Below are 17,041 nucleotides of genomic sequence, written 5' to 3'. Positions count from 1 at the left end.
CACTCTCTAATGCACTTTGACAGTTAGTTTTAAAAACTCCAAACATACTGCCATCTAGTGGATTCCACCTCTTAGTGAACCATAGGACAGAGTAGAGCTGCCCCTGTAGGTTTCCTTGATTATTAATCTTTACTGGAGTAGAAAGCCTCATCTTTCTCGCAGTGAGTGACTGCTGACCTTATGGTTAGTAGCCAACTTGTAACTATGCCATCGAGTTCCCTGCCAATTGATGCTCTGATGGACTTCAATACAGGCTTAATCCACATGGAGACTAAAAAAATAGATTTGGAACTTTCACTTTTAGGCCATAGCTTCCTGCAAATTGAAACTCTTAAACACAGGGAAAAGCTTTTCACATTGCTCATTAATGGTCAGAAAGAACTCAGTGGAGGCTGAATTTATGTCAAAACTCAAAATGGATTTAGGGCTTCTGCTGTAAACTAGCTTTCAGAAAACCAAGCTCTGATACATTTCCCCACGGAGACCATCTGGTCCAGGACTTTTTTTGGTTTTGATTATTGATTAAATCTCTTCACTAGTTATGAGCCTGTTGAGATACGCTGTTTCTTAAGTGTAGGGAGCTTGTGTGTTGCAAGAGATTTGGCCATTTTCTCTAAGTTACCTCATTTGTTGGACATAAAACCGTTTATAGTATTCCTTTATACTCGTTTCATTTTTATTGATTCTTTTGAATAGCCTCATCCCCCCCCCCAGCAGTTTTATTGGCATTTAATTTACACAACATACCATTCAATATATTGATCAAGCACTTCAAGAAGAGTTGTACATCCTCGCAGTCAGTTATAGGACATTTTCTTCATTCTTGCATTCATTGTTATTAGCTCCCCATTTCTCCCCAACCTCCCCTGCCATAACACCAAGGAATCATTAATCCAGTTCCTATCTCTGTAGATTTACCTATCCTGGATTCCATATACAAAAAACAAAACAAAAAAACTAACAAGACTAAAAAAATAAAACAGATTAAAACCTCAATCTAAATCAGTGGTTCTAAACCTTCCTAATGCCACGTGACCCTTTAATACAGCTCCTCAGGTTGTGGTGACTCCCTCCCCCTAGCCATAAAATTATTTTCATTGCTACTTCATAACTGTAATTTTGCTACTGTTATGAATTGGGCGACCCCTGTGAAAGAGTCATTCGACCCTCAAAGGGGTCATGACCCACAGGTTAAGAACCACTGATCTAAAAGAAAGCATAACATATTAAAACTAGAACAAGCTTGAATGGATAATAAGGAAGATCAAATGGTAGGGTGCTAATTTTTAACTTAACTGCATCTGGAACGATCCACTTTCCAAATGCATTTTGCATGTTAGCAAGGGAATAGCTTCATTTTCATTTCTAAAAAATGTGTTGATTTTACCAATCAATAAAAAAAATCTCTGGTGATGTTGATTCTCCCTATTCTGTATTTTATTTACATCTTTATTACTTCCTTGTCTTTAGTAGTTTTGTTCTTAGTTGGTTAGGCTCGGTTGTCTAGAGAAACAAGACATATATGTCTACGAAATAACTTATCAGGAAGTAATTTTACTTGGTTTTTCCCCTGGATTCAGTGCTAATCATAGCCTTCTTCAGACTCATATAGTTAAAGCCCAACGATGTTGGATATTCAGTGCTAATCATAGCCCTCTTCAGACTCATATAGTTAAAGGCCAATGATGGATACAGAATCACGTAGATCCAAGTTGTGTAGAAAACGTGGCAGGACGCTGACAGCTCCCAGGTTAGCTCCCAGGGTCAGCAGCCCATATGGGGCTATCACTGGAGTCAGACACAGTCCTAGCAAGCAGGGAGGGCTAAGGGACAAAGAGAGAAGTTCCCAATGTGTCTCATAAAATGGCCACACCCATAAGTAGGTATCATCAGGCTGTGACCTCATTGGCAGGTTGGACCCCTACTTACAAAGTATATATGTATACTTGATCCTATTCATTCAGCAAGTTCTTAGCATCTGCAGTGTTCTGGGCATTGCTTTAGTTGCTGGTGTTACATTGTTGAATAAAATAAAATGAAACCCACTGCCATTGAATCAATTCTTACTCTTAGTGAACCCACGCAGGGTTTCTGTGACTGTAATCTTCATAGGAGCAGGCTGCCTTATCTTTCTCTCACAGAGTGGCTAGTAAGTTTGAACCTCCAGCCTTGGAGTTATGAACCCAGTGTGTAAAACCCTGCACTCAGAGAGTTTACATTCCACTTGGGGAAGTAGATGAGAAACTATTAAGTTAAATGTATTTTGGTTGATCATTAAGTACTATTAAGAAAAAAAGTCAACCGAGGTGTCAGGAGTTGTATGTGTGACGAATGGGGGTGGTGGTCTGCAAGGGCAGTGAATTATTTAATGTGGCTCTTTTATCCAAAGTCACTAACTCCCACCAAACCATCCTTTGCTGCATAGATCTAGGAAGAAGGTATGGGAAGATGATAGGATTCACAAGTGAGTGATTGTCCACATGACTTCCTGGAATGCCATCCTGCTGTATCTAAAATGAGCTATCCGAGAAGCAGGAGGGAGATCTCAATTCCAGCAAAAGCCTAGAGTGGAGAACATTCTCTGGGCCCAAAATCCATGACAGCGAACCACCTAGATTCAGAAGACAGCTACGGCATCAGAGCAGCAGCAGAACCAGGAGACAGAGCATGAACATGGACTTAGTAGCCCCAGAGCAATTAAAACCAAGTGCCTTGGACTGACACTGCAACGGGGTGCTTGGGGGCACGTAATTCAGGTATCTGCGTGTGCTGACCCACAGATCTTGAGTTTAAAGCCTTTGAGTTGAGGCCTACAGCAGAGTGGTATGTCCTTTAGGCATCTATTAGCAGCCCGTAAAGAACTTGAATATGTTCTCACTTGCATTACAACCTGTTAACTTCCTCAGTAAGCCCCTTAATCTTGATTTTTGTCTTTGAGTTCCTGGTAGCCATTTCAATGGATAGTAGAACCTACAGATAAAATAGAGAATACTAGTTAACACAAAGGAGCCCTGGTGGCGTAGTGGTTACAAGGTCAGCAGTTGGAAACCATCAACCACTAGTGGGTGAAGGGAGACATCGGGCAGTGTAAGATATGATAAAATAATAATAATTTATAAATTATCAAGAATTCATGAGTGAGGAGGGAACGGGCAAGAAGGGGGAAAATGAGCTGATTCCAAGGGCTCAAGTGGAAAGCAAATGTTTTGAGAATGATGAGGGCAACAAATATACAAATGTGCTTGACACATGTATGTATATATGGATTGTGATAAGAGTTGTATGAGCCCACAATAAAATGATTTAAATAATAAAAAAAAAGAAAGGTGGAGCTTTCTATTAAAGAGTTACAGTCTAAGAAACCCACAGGGGCAGTCTCTATTAGTTGGAATAGACTAAAGGCATTGAGAATTAACACTGTTTTCATTGAGATGATATGGGAGTAGGCCTTAAGTTTCCTCTGTACCTTAACAATGTTGAAATGGCAATTTCAAAAGAGAAAGGATGACGCTTTGGAGTTCAAGAAATATGCCAACATTAAAACTGATTAATATAATTTAAATTAACTTAAATTTTAGTTTCTCAGCATATTAGCCCATTTCAAATGCTCAACAGCATTGCTTTTTGAATGAGTAGGGAAGATTAGCTGATAATGAAAAATGAACTCAAACCTAATTTTTCATAGTAAGGGTTAGTAAACAGAATTTGACTTTGACTAGTCAAGAAATAGAGGCAGAAGAATGTAATTTTGGAGACGAAATCAGAAAAACCTCAAACAGCTGGATAAAAGTGATTGCTTCTAGGTAGTATGACTGGGGGGAGGGAGGGATGGGCATGCTGACTCCATTATAATGCTTCTTTTTGAAAACCTTGTGCATATATTAGTAACATGTAAATTTAAGAAAATCAATAAACTATATAAAAACCAGTCTAGAAACTACACAGTAATTTTATTCAGTGAATCAGGATAATTTTATTCCTTTCCAGAAAATGAAATATCTTCCTGTTCTCTTTAGATTTGATTATAAGGCATTTATACATAATTATAAGAAATACATTTTTAGGCACCAATAGCTAAGTCTTTTCAACTTATAAATGAAAATAGGTAGTTTTCTGTGTCCTTGGGCATATGCTACCTATCTTTTCATTGATGAAAATATTAGTTTGATTTTCTGTCAATAAAAGATTTCACATAAAATATTGGGCACATCTTAAAATTTTGATCTAAATAAACATAACAAAAATGGGTCAGAAAATAAAACCTATGTCCACTACCTCTATAGACTTAGGAAACATTTCAAAGGCAGTTTCTTTTTTGGAATTCCTAAGGACTATTTTAAATCTAAAGAGCGACATCCTCAACAAGAATCTCGGACAGATAAATCCACAAAACGTTTCCTGCTTTGCTTATTTAGTGAAGCTGCTGGTTATTATGTAAGATGCCATTTGTGCTGTTACCACACTCAGCTTTTGTTTGATAATTCATTGCAGTGTTCACACACAACTCACAGACTTTATTCATGATTAAAGGATTTTATTAAGTTAGCAGGTTGCAATGCAGGTGGAGATGCTCAGGATATCGTTCAGTCAGGGCATGTTACAAAGTTCTTTCAGGCCTGTTAATAAGTGCCCAAAGGGCATGCCATGCCACTGCAAGCCTCCACCTGAAGGCATTCAAGTCCAGATCTTTGAGTAAAGTGAACCCAGCTCACTGAATTAAGTGCCCCAAAGCACCGCACTCCAGTAAATCACAGCCTGAAGGCGCTCAGCTCCACTTCTGGGTGAGCAAGCTCAGCTCCTTCAGTTACGTGCCCAGAGACACCCCACTCCACAAGCCAACCTCTTGCCCCAAAGCACTCAGCCTTACTTGCTCCATGGGATGGGAAGTCCAAGCTCAAGCTTCCGGAATCAGTGAAGCCAGCTTCCCCAACTAAGTGCCCACTCAGTAAGTTAGGTCAGTTTGTACAGATCAGTGTTCCAAATTGTCATTTTGTAGTCTGACTCAAGTAAGCTTTACGCATGAATAGTGAAATTAAACATATAGGGATTAAATCCAAAACTTAGCTGATAGAAATAGCACTATACATAAATCAAAAACAAACAACAAACATCTTCAATTAAATGATATATCCTCAGAATCTTAATTTTTGTAATAAACCTAGAAGTCTTGAGCTCTGAATATTTTCCAAGATATTTTTAATTAAGTACTTTAGAAATGTATTAGGATATTTTTCTGGATTAAATCTTGGTAATTACTAAAGAAGGAGTGCTGGTGGCACAGTGGTTAAGTGCTTGGCTGCCCAAAAGGTCAGTGGTTGCTGCTCCGTGGGAGAAAGCTGTCTAACGCTCCGTAATGACCAAAGGCTTGGGAACCCTCTGGGATAATGTGATTCTGTACCAGAAGATCGTTATAAGCTGCAGGTGCCTTGATGGCTGTGGGTTTGTTTCTTCTTGTTAATGACTGAAAGATATCGATTGATTATCCATAAGAATTGGGAGAAAGACAGGGTTTTCTACTGTTAATAATTAGTCTAGAAACTCACAGGGACCGTTCTGTCCTGTCCTGTAGGGTCTAAGTGAGTCAGCATCGACTCAGTGGCAGTGAGTCTTTGTTTTTTCTAAGTCAATAATAAACTGCTTATAGGAGTAAGACACACTCTAGAAGTTTGTTTTTCAACAAGCCCGTGATATTTCCTTGTTTGTTTGTATCCTAAAGCAATTAAATGCACGCTTAAAACTTTTTAATGGTAATTAAACATTTTATGCATTTGTTCTCCACATAATAGGAGTTGTACAACTCTTGGGTTACTAGCATAAAATAATTATTGCACTTTGTAATGTGCAGCAAGAGTCCACTAAAGTACAACTGGAGCAATGCCCAGTCTTAAGTAGTGACTATTCCACTTTTTTTTTTTTTTTTTGCTATTCCACTCTTAACAAGCCATCTGTCAATATAATTAGAGGGGGGTATCTCTTCTGCTTTAAGGTTATGACCCCTGCCCTTCACTACCCTTTATTGAAATCCTCAAGACTCAGAAACCCCTAAAAATATTAGTGTGTGCGTTTTCTAACCACTGTAAAAATCAAGCTAAAAAGTTAGGTTAGTCATACTCTTTTACGGCTGTGGATGGCCTCTTGGAGCAGGTCGCCAGGCTTGTCTTCTGAGGAGTCTCTGGGTCTGTTTGAATCGCCTGCCTTTTGGTTACTAGCTCAGGGACTTTTCAGCCATAGTATGAATGCACAAAATTTATGAGCATAATAAATGCAGAAACTACTGGTGCATCCATACTTATATGACTGTATATATTCATATACTCTATTTAGCTAATATTTTAACATTGCCACATATAATAAAAGTTTGACTCTCTAACTTCCCCTCTAAAAGACTAACTTTCTCTAATTTAGTTAGATTCGATATGAAAAGAAATCATGTGGGTACCACTCTGATCCCCTACAGGTACACAAGGGAGGAGGTAAGTTTCATCATCTACATTAGATAGTCACGGCCAATGTGACTTGAGGTCAAACATGCCTCCAGCCCCCACAACCATCCCACCCAAAGCACTCTGCCTCTCAACGGGGCTCAATAATTCATTGCAATGACCACACAGATCTCACAAACAGTACTTACAATTTGGGGATTATTTAGGAAGTTAACAAGTTGCAAAAGCTCAGGGTACAATTATTTGGACAAGACAGCCCCTTAGATGAGCTCACATGCAGTCCTCTCTAGTCTGGCCTCTCAGTCCCGTGGCGTAGTGACATTTTCTGTGATCATGCAGTGTTAAAAGTTTTTTTGGGAATGATGAGGGCAACAAATGTATAGATGTGCTTTACACAATTGATCTATGTATTGTGATGAATTGTATGAGCCCCAATAAATTGATTAATTTAAAAAAAAAAAGTTTTTTAGGGCTGCCAATAAATGTCCAAAGGCATACCGCTTCACCATAAGCTACTTGAAGGCACTAAATTCTAGCTCTAGGAGTTAGCAAACGTAGCTCCCTCAATTAACAGAAGAACCCCACTCTACAAGCTAGCCCCCTGCTTGAAGGTGCTCTGCTTTACCTGCTGTCTGGGCCATGATGTCCACTGTTCAGTCTCGCGATAGTTAAGATTTATTGTGCCAACCTGGCCAATAAACACATGTGGGATTAACTGAAGGGCGGAGAGATAAATGGCTCGGTGAGCCTCGCCTTTCTAGTTCTTGGGTCTCCTGCTTTCTGATGGTCAGAACAGGGTGCAGCTGCCTGAGCCAGTTCCCTGCTTCAGCTGGCAAGGCTCACTTCCTGTGAGACATCCCTGAGGAGAAGCCACATGGACTGACCCTTATACAGCCCTGGGTGCTGGAGAAGCTGTATGGAGACCCCTGTCAGCTCTGAGATGCTTACATGCTCACTGATTTAGCTTTCCTCCTGCAGTCGGTGTCATTGCGGGTGTATTGTGAGATTGAGGAGGACTTTGTAGATTGATGTCGGACATATGAGCTAATGTTGGACTTATGGGCTTGGACAGCACTGGGTTGGGATGCTTTCTTAGTGTACACTTACCCTTTATACAAAACTCTCTTTTAAAAAATCATTTTATTGGGGGCTCGTATAATTCTTATCACAATCCATCCATCCATTGTGTCAACAAATATGTACATTTATTGTCATCATCATTCTCAAAACATTTGCCTTCTACTTAAGCCCTTAATATCAGCTCCTCGTTTTCCCCCCTTCCTCCCCCCTCCCTCATGAACCCTTCATAATTCATAAATTATTATTATTTTGTCATATGTTACACTGTCCGACGTTTCCCCTCATCCCCTTCTCTGTTGTCCATCCCCCAGGGAGGAGGCTGTAGTAGATTATTGTAATTGGTTCCCCCTTTCCACCCCACATTCCCTCCATCCTCCAGGCATCGCCACTCTCACCACTGGTCCTGAAGGGGACATCTGTCCTGGATTCACCTCTGGTCTAGTCAGATTTGTAAGATAGAATTGGGATCATGATAGTGGGGGGGGGGGGGGGACAATGGCCACACAGAACTCAGACAATACTCATGATTAAAAGGCTATAATAGAGAAGTTCAACAGGTTACCACCATAAGCCAGGATCAGAAAACATTAAAGATAATGTCATTGGTCCACAGCAAGACCTCTTCTCAGCCAGCAAATAAGTATCTCTCCCTGCTCCTCAGCCTCTCATGCACGTGGTCCCTTGGCCCCTGTCTCCCTGTCACAGAAAGGCTGCTTGCCTCTTCATTGCACTGTGTTGAGGTCTCAGTTGCACAGTCCCTGTGCTGTCGTGATGTGGCTGGCTCCTTTGTTCTGTCCCATGGTCTCTAATGCAGCAGCCTCTGGTGCCTCTGGTCTCAGCCACCAGCACTTCAGGTAGGGATCTTGAACATGCTCTGTGGTTGCTCTTCTTAATGGTCTTGGAAATTCTCTCTGTGCCTGCTTATGAGATAGCTCTCTTATACCCAGAGAAATGACAACCAAAATTGACCAGTCTCCCCCTTTTTTTTCAGTGTTTCACAGATCCTATTTGTATAGTCCCACCTAATCATTTGGTAGGATTTACCAAATTAATGTACAGGCAGTTCCTAGGCTACAAATAATTCAATTTATGGTCAACACCTCCTTGCCCTTAATCAGGAGTTTGATCTGATTTGAACCAGTTCTGACTTGGCTGACAAAATGAAACAGGAACAGAGCAGAATTTTTACAATTTGAGCCATTTGTCACAATAACCAGATCAGGGAGAAAAAGTGCCTATATAATAAGATGTTGTGAAGATTGAATTAGTTAATATATATAAAGCACTTAGAACAGGACTTTACACAGTGCTGATTAATTAGTAATTGAGGATGTTACTGAGACCGATTTCTGCATCATTCTACAGCCTAGGCACCTGATGGTCAGTTCATCCTTCCATAGAGAGGTTGGTGACTGGTTCAGGGAAGTTTTCCTTCAGGCACTTGCAAAGAGCTTTCAGAAGGATCATTCTCTACAGGGAATTTGCCTCTGTCACATTCCCAAAGGCTTCGCTTCCAGGAGACCTTCAGAATGGCTATTACTTTTCAGTCAGGTGGTGAAGGTTCAAAAATGGGCTTACCCTTTTAGCTCTTTTTGACTTAGGGAAAATTGTGTCACTTCTCATTCACGAAAATTGTGTCACTTCTCATTCACCTTTTTTCCTGATGGTGGAAGAAAATAGTTCTAAGTACCAGCTACAACTACATGAGCAGTTACAGAAATGAGGACTGTAATTGTTTTAAGAGTATTTCCTCCTAGTATGTATTCATCACATACTTTTGTTTTCATTTATAAAATATAAGATGTAAATTGGGTAATGCATTTTCAGTTGTATGTTTTAGTTGTATTACGTTAGGTACAAGTATGACTTTATATTATTATCTTTATTTAGAGATTATGTATGTTTTAAGGAGATGCACCAGGTGCCAAGTTGACAAGAGGTAGGCTTTGATAGGGTTTCATCAAGTTGGCTGGGCCCGTATTCAAGTCTTTAATCACAATGGGAGCTGCCCAACACATTGTGAAGGTGCACATTCCCAAAGGGCATGATGGAATCTGACATGCTCATTTCTGCATTTTGAATTCATGACATATATGAGTCCACTAGTATATACTATGTACATGAAAGAGGGGAAATGTTGGAGGCAGTGTTATTGTGAATTTGGTTAACATTGTTTTCACAAATACTCTGTTTTACAAAATTATTATTTTGACTTTTTTTAAGTTGCTGAAACCCAGAAACTGAATCTCATACTGTAAGATGCCTTTGGAAAATTACTGAATTCTCTAAGATGAATCTTTAGAACATGGTGAGTTTCACTAGTACTTTTAATTTTGATAGCAAGGTATGCTATCTGGGAGTGAGAGGCATAATTATGGATGGGGTATGATTTACAATTTCTTGGCAAATATATATAGTATACATAGTAAAACATAAATATACAATATAAAAACATTAGGGCCATGATCTGTTATCTTCCTTTCCAGCTTTATCTTCAGAATTTTCATTCTTATGAAAAATGGGAAAAAAATTCTTTGGTAAATATAATTGAAATCCAAATGTTTTTTTCTTTCAGCAGTTCTTAAAGCTTCTCAGAGTTGCTGTTCAAAAGTTAAGAATTATGACCTTTTGCCTTTTTATGAGATAAAGGAAGGTGATTTGCAAATGCTATTGGAATGAGAATGATTTTTTAGTCCAATTCTAGCTTCAAAGAAGGGCTGGTTCCCTCCTGTGTACAAGCAGTTCTCTCCATCAAGTTTCCGCACACTACCACATCCCACCTTCTTTTGTATGACTCACAAACTAAGAGTGGTGGTCACATTTTTTAAATGGTAGAAAACATTCTCAAATACTATTTTTGGACACAGGAACATTTTATGAAAGTCCTAGTTCATTGTCCTTAAGCAAAGTTTTATTGGAACACAGCCACTTTTACTTCTTTATATTTGTACTTTGAGGCTATACTGGCAGGTTTAAGTGATTGCAACAGATATCTTAAGGCCCACAAAACCAAAATTATTTGCCATTTGGCCCTTTACAGAGTAAGCTAGCACACACCAGGTGAGGTTTGAACACTAAGGTTTACAAGCTGATGGGGAAAATAAAGTGTGAAGTGAGTTGGTGTCAACTCGTAATGGCTAAATTCTATGTTTTTCTGTCACATAGAAATGGAACTCATTCTAATTAAAGTAAGCTGTGTCACTTTTAATATAAAAATAAATCAAGAGAAATTGTTTCTCCAATGAATTTTTTCTTTAAAATGAATGTGGGGTCTGTAGAAAGATTAGTATGATATGCTCAAATTTTTTTAATATTATAGTACTTTAAGATTTAAATTATTTTTCTAATATAAGGATTATCTTTTTTAAGTGAAAAAATCAGAATAAGTATTTCACAACCAAAAATACCTTACATGTGCTCCTTCTACTGTCTCCGAGGCAAAATTGACTTGATACCAGTGAGTACTTTGCCAAAAGAGTGCCTTTAATAAAGAATAAAGCTGTTCTTTATTTTTGTCTTAATATTGGCCCCATTTTTGAATACAGTGATAATTTTTTCTTTTAGTAACTTTATTATGTCATTCCATTCCCTTCTTTACTCTGTGATTTTTTTAATTTTTATTGGTGCTTTGTTTTTTTTGTTGTTGTTTTTTTTTAAACATTTTATTAGGGGCTCATACAACTGTTATCCCAATCCATACACACATCAATTGTGTAAAGCGCATATGTACATCGTTTCTCAAAACATTTTCTCTCCACTTAAACCCCCGACATTAGGTCCTCATTTTGAGGAGAAAAAACATTTAATCTTATTGTTGATACTGTGTGTGAAAACGTATTAATTTTATAGCTTCAAAAAATTTTTTTGCCTTATTTTCCTCTGAAAGTTTAATTATAACGTGTCTTGGTATAGTGGCTCTCTGCATTTATCCTCTCTGGGCTTTCATTGAGCTTATTGGGTATGTAGGTTCATGTCATTCATCAGCTTTGGAAAGTTTAGCCACCCTCCTCTCCCCCAACTTTCTTCTGCCTCTTTTTTCTTTTTGGGACTCTGTCAGGGAGCTTCACAATGGTTATGGAAAAATAGAATTAAAAGATAATGGAATTTTTCCACACTTTTTGAAGCCCCCTTTCATTAGGCTGTATGGTAGTATCTCACAGGCTTCTTAGGTTTTACTTATTCTTTTTGCTCTTCAAATTTAATAATTTCAATTGATGTATTTCCAGTTGACTGATTTTTCTATCAGTTCAAATCTCCTGCTGAACTCCCTAATACATGTAGTTTTAATTGTACTTTTCAACTCATGTTTTTGCTTAGTTCTTTTTAAAATTTCTGTGTATCTTTGCAGAAATTTCTTTCATATTACATTTCTTCTTGGTTCCTTTTCCCATATTTTCCTTCAGCTCTTTGAGCATGCTTAGTGTGGTTGCTTTAATATTTTTATCTTGTAAGTCCCTTATCTGCCCTTTCTCTGCGACTGTTTCTGTCATAGGTTCTTTGGTCTTCTGCTTGGCCATCTTTTCCAGTTTCTTCTTACACTTTGTGATGTTTTTTGAAACTGAGAGACTTAAAATGATGGCTGATTCTTTTATTGCTGTTATTACTTTAAGTTATTGAGTGTTATAGTTCTCTGCTTCAGCACCAAACTCCCCATCTTAGTGTGCCTCTTAGACCATGAGTTGTTTCGAACAGTACTGTCCACTTTTCCATTTAGGTTCTAACGTTTGCTGCAATGCACAGCACTCACAGTCAATATTAATGATTGTGGGTTCATTAAGGAAGATAACAGGTTGTAATGCAAGTGTGAAATGCTCAGGATATAGTTGTTCATAAGAACATGATAGAAAGCTCTTTCAGGCTGCTAATTAATGCCCCAAAGGGATGGTACTCTGCTGTAAGCCTCAACAGCCATTCATCTCTGGTTCAGCAACCCAGCTCCCTGAGTTAAGTGCCAACGACACCCCCCCCCTCCACTCTAGTAACCATCAGCCTAAATGCACTCAGCCCCACCTGCAAGGGTCAGCAAATCCAAGTTCCCTGAATTTAGTGTCCAGGGGTTCCTCACTCTACAAGCCAGCTTCCTGCCCCCAAACACTCAGCTCTACTTGCTCTGTGGCTGGAAGTCCACCCTCTCTGTTTCATGCTCTGGTTCCTGTTCTGCTGCTTCTCCTCTAATGACAGCTGTCTTCTGGAGCCAGAGGTTCACTGTCTCAAATCTCAAGGTCCAGAGGATGGGTTCCATCCACTCTTGGCTCTTGCTGGTAATGAGATCCCCTCTCCCTCTTGGAGCGCTCATTTTATACCCATTCGAATGACATTCCAATGAATTTTGTTCATAATTATTCCCAGGTGAGTTGTATTGATATATTTGTCCATTTTATTACCCAGTCTCAGGCAAGAAAAGGTCATTATGTGGTGGGAGTTTGAGACTTGTTAGAAAGCTACATTAAATAATTTACTGCCCCTACTGGTCACTTCACTGCTGGGCTCCTTTCTTGGGGGAATTAGCTGTCAATGATTCACTTCTTGACTTCTCGAGTTGAGATGCTGACTGTTCAGCCTCAGCACTGGTCTCTCTGCCTTGGAGTACCTGTTGTGTCTATTTCTCCATTAGGCACCCTAATTGGGAATAATGACCTTGCACCTTTGCCCCCAGAGTACCCAGCTGGGATAGCCGGGAAACCTTAGCCCCAGGTTTTCTCAGCTGGGAATTCCAGCTGTCAGAGACTAACCAGGAGACTCCTTATATAGGAGGGTTGCTTGTGGAGCTCCAGCCCCAGACTTCCACCCTGGGCACAGTAGTGTGGTAGATTTACCACTGACTTCCTGACTTCCAACTCCAGTCTTGCCACCTGGGAATGGCCATACAACTTCCAGGCTGGGAGTGTCAGCTGTGCAGTTCGAAGCCTGGACCAGTGTTTCCCAAAGTGGGCAATATTCCTTCTTGTGGGACACTGGAATGATCAGGGGCTGCAAAAGCAGGTACCTATAGTTAGTCCTCAATTATGGGCTATAATACAAATGTTTTTAATTGCCAGAGGGGAGCTGAATTATTTTTTCTTGTTTCTGAGAAGGGGATGAGCAGTAGGCCAAATAAATTTGGGACTATGCCCTAGACTCTCCTAGAAAAACCAGCTGTTGCAGATTTACCGCCTGAGCCGCTCACTATGTTTCTCCAACATAGAAGATGCCCCTTCCCGAGTGCACTGGCTGAGGTGGTTTCACTGAGGTCCTGCATGGGGGCCTTGGCTGTGCCACTGACTGCAGCTGGAGGCTCTCCTCTCTCTGGCCCTCACATTTCTGGTGGTTATCCAGAATTCCGAGATTGTCCAGTTAGGTCGTTTTGTCTCCTTAGGAATTGCTTTGGGGATTAGGAAAACGCATGCCATCACCTTGCTTCACTTCTCCCTGTCTTAACTTCCCCTCCTTTTTCCTTTCAATTCCGGAGACTCCCTCGTTCTGTATATTAATTCACAGAAGTTCCCCCTTACCCATGAGCTCCACGTGCACGGTACAGAGCCAAAGAACCTGCAGTGTGGACTTAACAGAAAATAAGCTCTCCAGAGATATAGCTAGAACCCAGAGTCTAGATATTTTCAAATTGGTAAGCATGGCATTATAAAAGTGATTCTCAACTATTGGGCAGTTTTCCCCCCAGGGGCTAGCTGGCATTATCTGGGCACATTTTTGTCACAACAAGGAGAATGGCAAATTACTGGCATCTCCCCCACATTACAGGAACCACCCCCTGCGAGTAAAGTATCATCCAGCCCAAATGTCACTAATGCCATAGTTGAGAAGTCCTGCCATATGTTTTTGACTCTTCTGATTCAAGATTCCCTCATAACCTTTAAGGTATGAATCAAATTTTTGAATCAAATTATCAGTATTAACTTGTTTGACCACATATTTTTTCTAGATTTACTACTCATTCATGGGTTCTTGTAATCACCTTCTCTCTTGGGATCTGTATTATTATTTAACTCTCTTAATTAAAATATTTCTTTAAGTACACCATTTGGATGGTATTCCTTCTGAGCTCTCCTATGTGATTAGGAAGTAATTTCCTTTTACCAGGATTTAGGAGTCTTGGATTGCAAAATTCTCATTAAATCCTGAGTCTGCTGTCTCAAAGGTCTGTTTCTGTAGCATAATTTCTAAGTCTGTGTTGTATCCTGTGAAATCTGTCACAGACCTTCTGGCTGGTGAATTAGTGTGCCATCCACATGGCCTTGTTTGCCCTGTAATTACTTCTGCTTGCACCCTTCTGAGAAGATGTGTCTGTGCAGTTTGAGCCCATCTTCCTTGCTACTCCACAGATTCAGGGCTGTCATGTCTGGCACCATACCATTTAAAGGGATGGATTAAGAAATTGGTGTTAGTATTTTTTAAAAAAAACAGTAACTAAGCTGCTACTACATACACCCATTTGTTTGAGAGCTTTGAAAACAACTAGAGAGGCATGTGGAAATGGATAGACTATGTGTAAATCATATTGAAAATTCTTAACCATTAAAAGAAAGTAAATTTTATCTTCAGTAGTTTTAGATAAACTAATAGTTTTAGTAAAGAAGAAAGGCTTTATGGTAGTTGTTTCCTGAATAGTCCCTCGTTCAGGATGCTTCTAAACTTATTTGAACTTGTTTTCAGATGGGTTTTGAACTTAATTTGGCCTACTTGGCTGAACTAAGACTACCTGGCAGTTTACCCAAGTCTTAATAGCTCAAAACAACTGTCTTAATAAAGTGATTATACTGGAAAACATTAGAATACTTGTGGCCTTGAAACCGGATATATTTCTAGTAGTTTTGGAAGTGGGACCATTGAGCTCATTGATGAAGTATAATAAGTGAAAATATTTTCACTATATTTATGCATATTGGTTTTAAGTTATTAAATATCTGATAAGCCAGCCCTAAGCCTGTAGCAGTTAATATTTTATAATACTGCTTAATACTCAAATTCATAACAAGTCCATGGATGTTTAAAGCACAGACAAAATTTTGTACTTCTAGGTTGATATAAAAGTCTTCCATTTTCTGGGGACTTATTTCAGAAATTTACATATGCTTGGATCTTTTTTAAAAATAGACTATTATTTTTGGCATCTGCATTTCTAAAGTATGACCTTTTGTTGTATGTGGTGTCTACCACTATTAGAGTTCTGCATAAAGGAAACTATGTCCTTGTGTTCATTTGGGCATTACACTCACAAACTTTGCCCTTCACTGAAGCAGCCACAGAGCCTGTGGTTGCCAACTACACAGCCATGTTAGACTTGGAGCTGCAGCAGTTCATGCAGTTTGAATTGTCATTCCATAATGGTTTTAGTCTCTTGCAAAAGCATGAATGAAAAAGATAGTTAAATTTAGAACTTACTGAAGTGGTGGTAATAGTTTTTTGGTTTTGTTTTTTTAACATATTAATAGATCAAGTTATTCTCTAATTTTAAATTTTCACCAGAAGATATTTTGTTTTATTAAAAAGTGAGTTTTTTTTTTTTCAGTTGTGAAATGTAGTACCAGAATAAAAGTCCTTTAAATATATCTGTGTCCTATTACGGCACCTGTGACTTTGTTAAGGTACATGGCAAAGATGAAATAAAGTCACCAGTGAAATTAAAGTTGCTAATCAGATGGCCTTGAGATGGGAAAACTAGATTTTTTTGTGTGGGCTCAAGGTAAACAGGCCTGGCTAAGCAGAAAGGGAAACAATTGAGAGAGACTAAGAGAGATCAGATGGCATTCTAATAAAGAAGCCAGCCCACTGATAGCTTTGATGATGAAGCAGGGAAGTCAGGAACCAGGAAATGCATGTAACCTCTAGAAGCTGGAAAGGGCCTGGAAACGAATTCTCCCTGTGCCTCCAGAATGGAACTGCTGACATCCTGATTTTAGTCCAAGGAAACCCCATCTATTAGACTACTTAACTATCTGTGGAACTGTATGATTATATTTGCATTGTTTAACTCTATCAAGTTTATGGTAACTTTTACAGCATCCATAAAAACTAATACAAGGCACCTCTTTTAAAAAATGAATATGGCATTTATGTGGTTATTAATTAAATCCTGATATCAATAGCAAAATTATTTCCCTGAGAAGCTCAGGCTGAGTTTATTGTCATGTTGGTAATATGTTGGACACTGATTTACCCAGAGATGTTTATTAGATACCATATATATGCTTGTATAAGCAGAGTTTTCAGTTTTACATTTTTTATGCAGTTTTGGTGGTAAAATTAGGAACCTTAGCTGAAACTTGGATCTGCTTATACTCGAGTATATACGGTACTTCATAGAAATGGTGACAAATGTAATGTAGCTAGAAAATAGAGGGTAGATAATACAATCAGTATAGATTGGGAGGTAAAGCTAGAAAGGAAAATTGATGTCTTATAATGTGGCATTGGTGGCAACAGGACCTTTTTTTTTTTTAACATTTTATTAGGGGCTCATACAACTCTTATCACAATCCATACACACATCAATTGTGTAAAGCGCATTTGTACTTCATTCT

The 17,041-nt window shown here is 39.0% G+C and overlaps 1 protein-coding gene across 1 annotated transcript in view; it reads left to right on the top strand.

Annotated features, from left to right (window-relative positions):
- The first annotated feature begins 9,769 nt into the window (after positions 1–9,769).
- CLOCK (clock circadian regulator) overlaps positions 9,770–17,041 on the top strand; it is an 87,575-nt gene continuing 80,303 nt past the window's right edge. Inside the window, exon 1 of the mRNA XM_045284083.1 lies at positions 9,770–9,831. The gene's annotated coding sequence lies outside the window, so the exon portion shown is untranslated. The remainder of the gene's footprint in view (positions 9,832–17,041) is intronic.

Source organism: Echinops telfairi, unplaced genomic scaffold (assembly GCF_000313985.2).
Source record: "Echinops telfairi isolate 266 unplaced genomic scaffold, ASM31398v2 ScPeMD7_7468;HRSCAF=8506_0, whole genome shotgun sequence".
In the NCBI taxonomy this organism is placed as follows: Eukaryota; Metazoa; Chordata; class Mammalia; order Afrosoricida; family Tenrecidae; genus Echinops; species Echinops telfairi.
The sequence above is the reverse complement of the archived record's forward strand: the minus strand, read 5'-3'. Positions and strand labels throughout refer to the sequence as shown.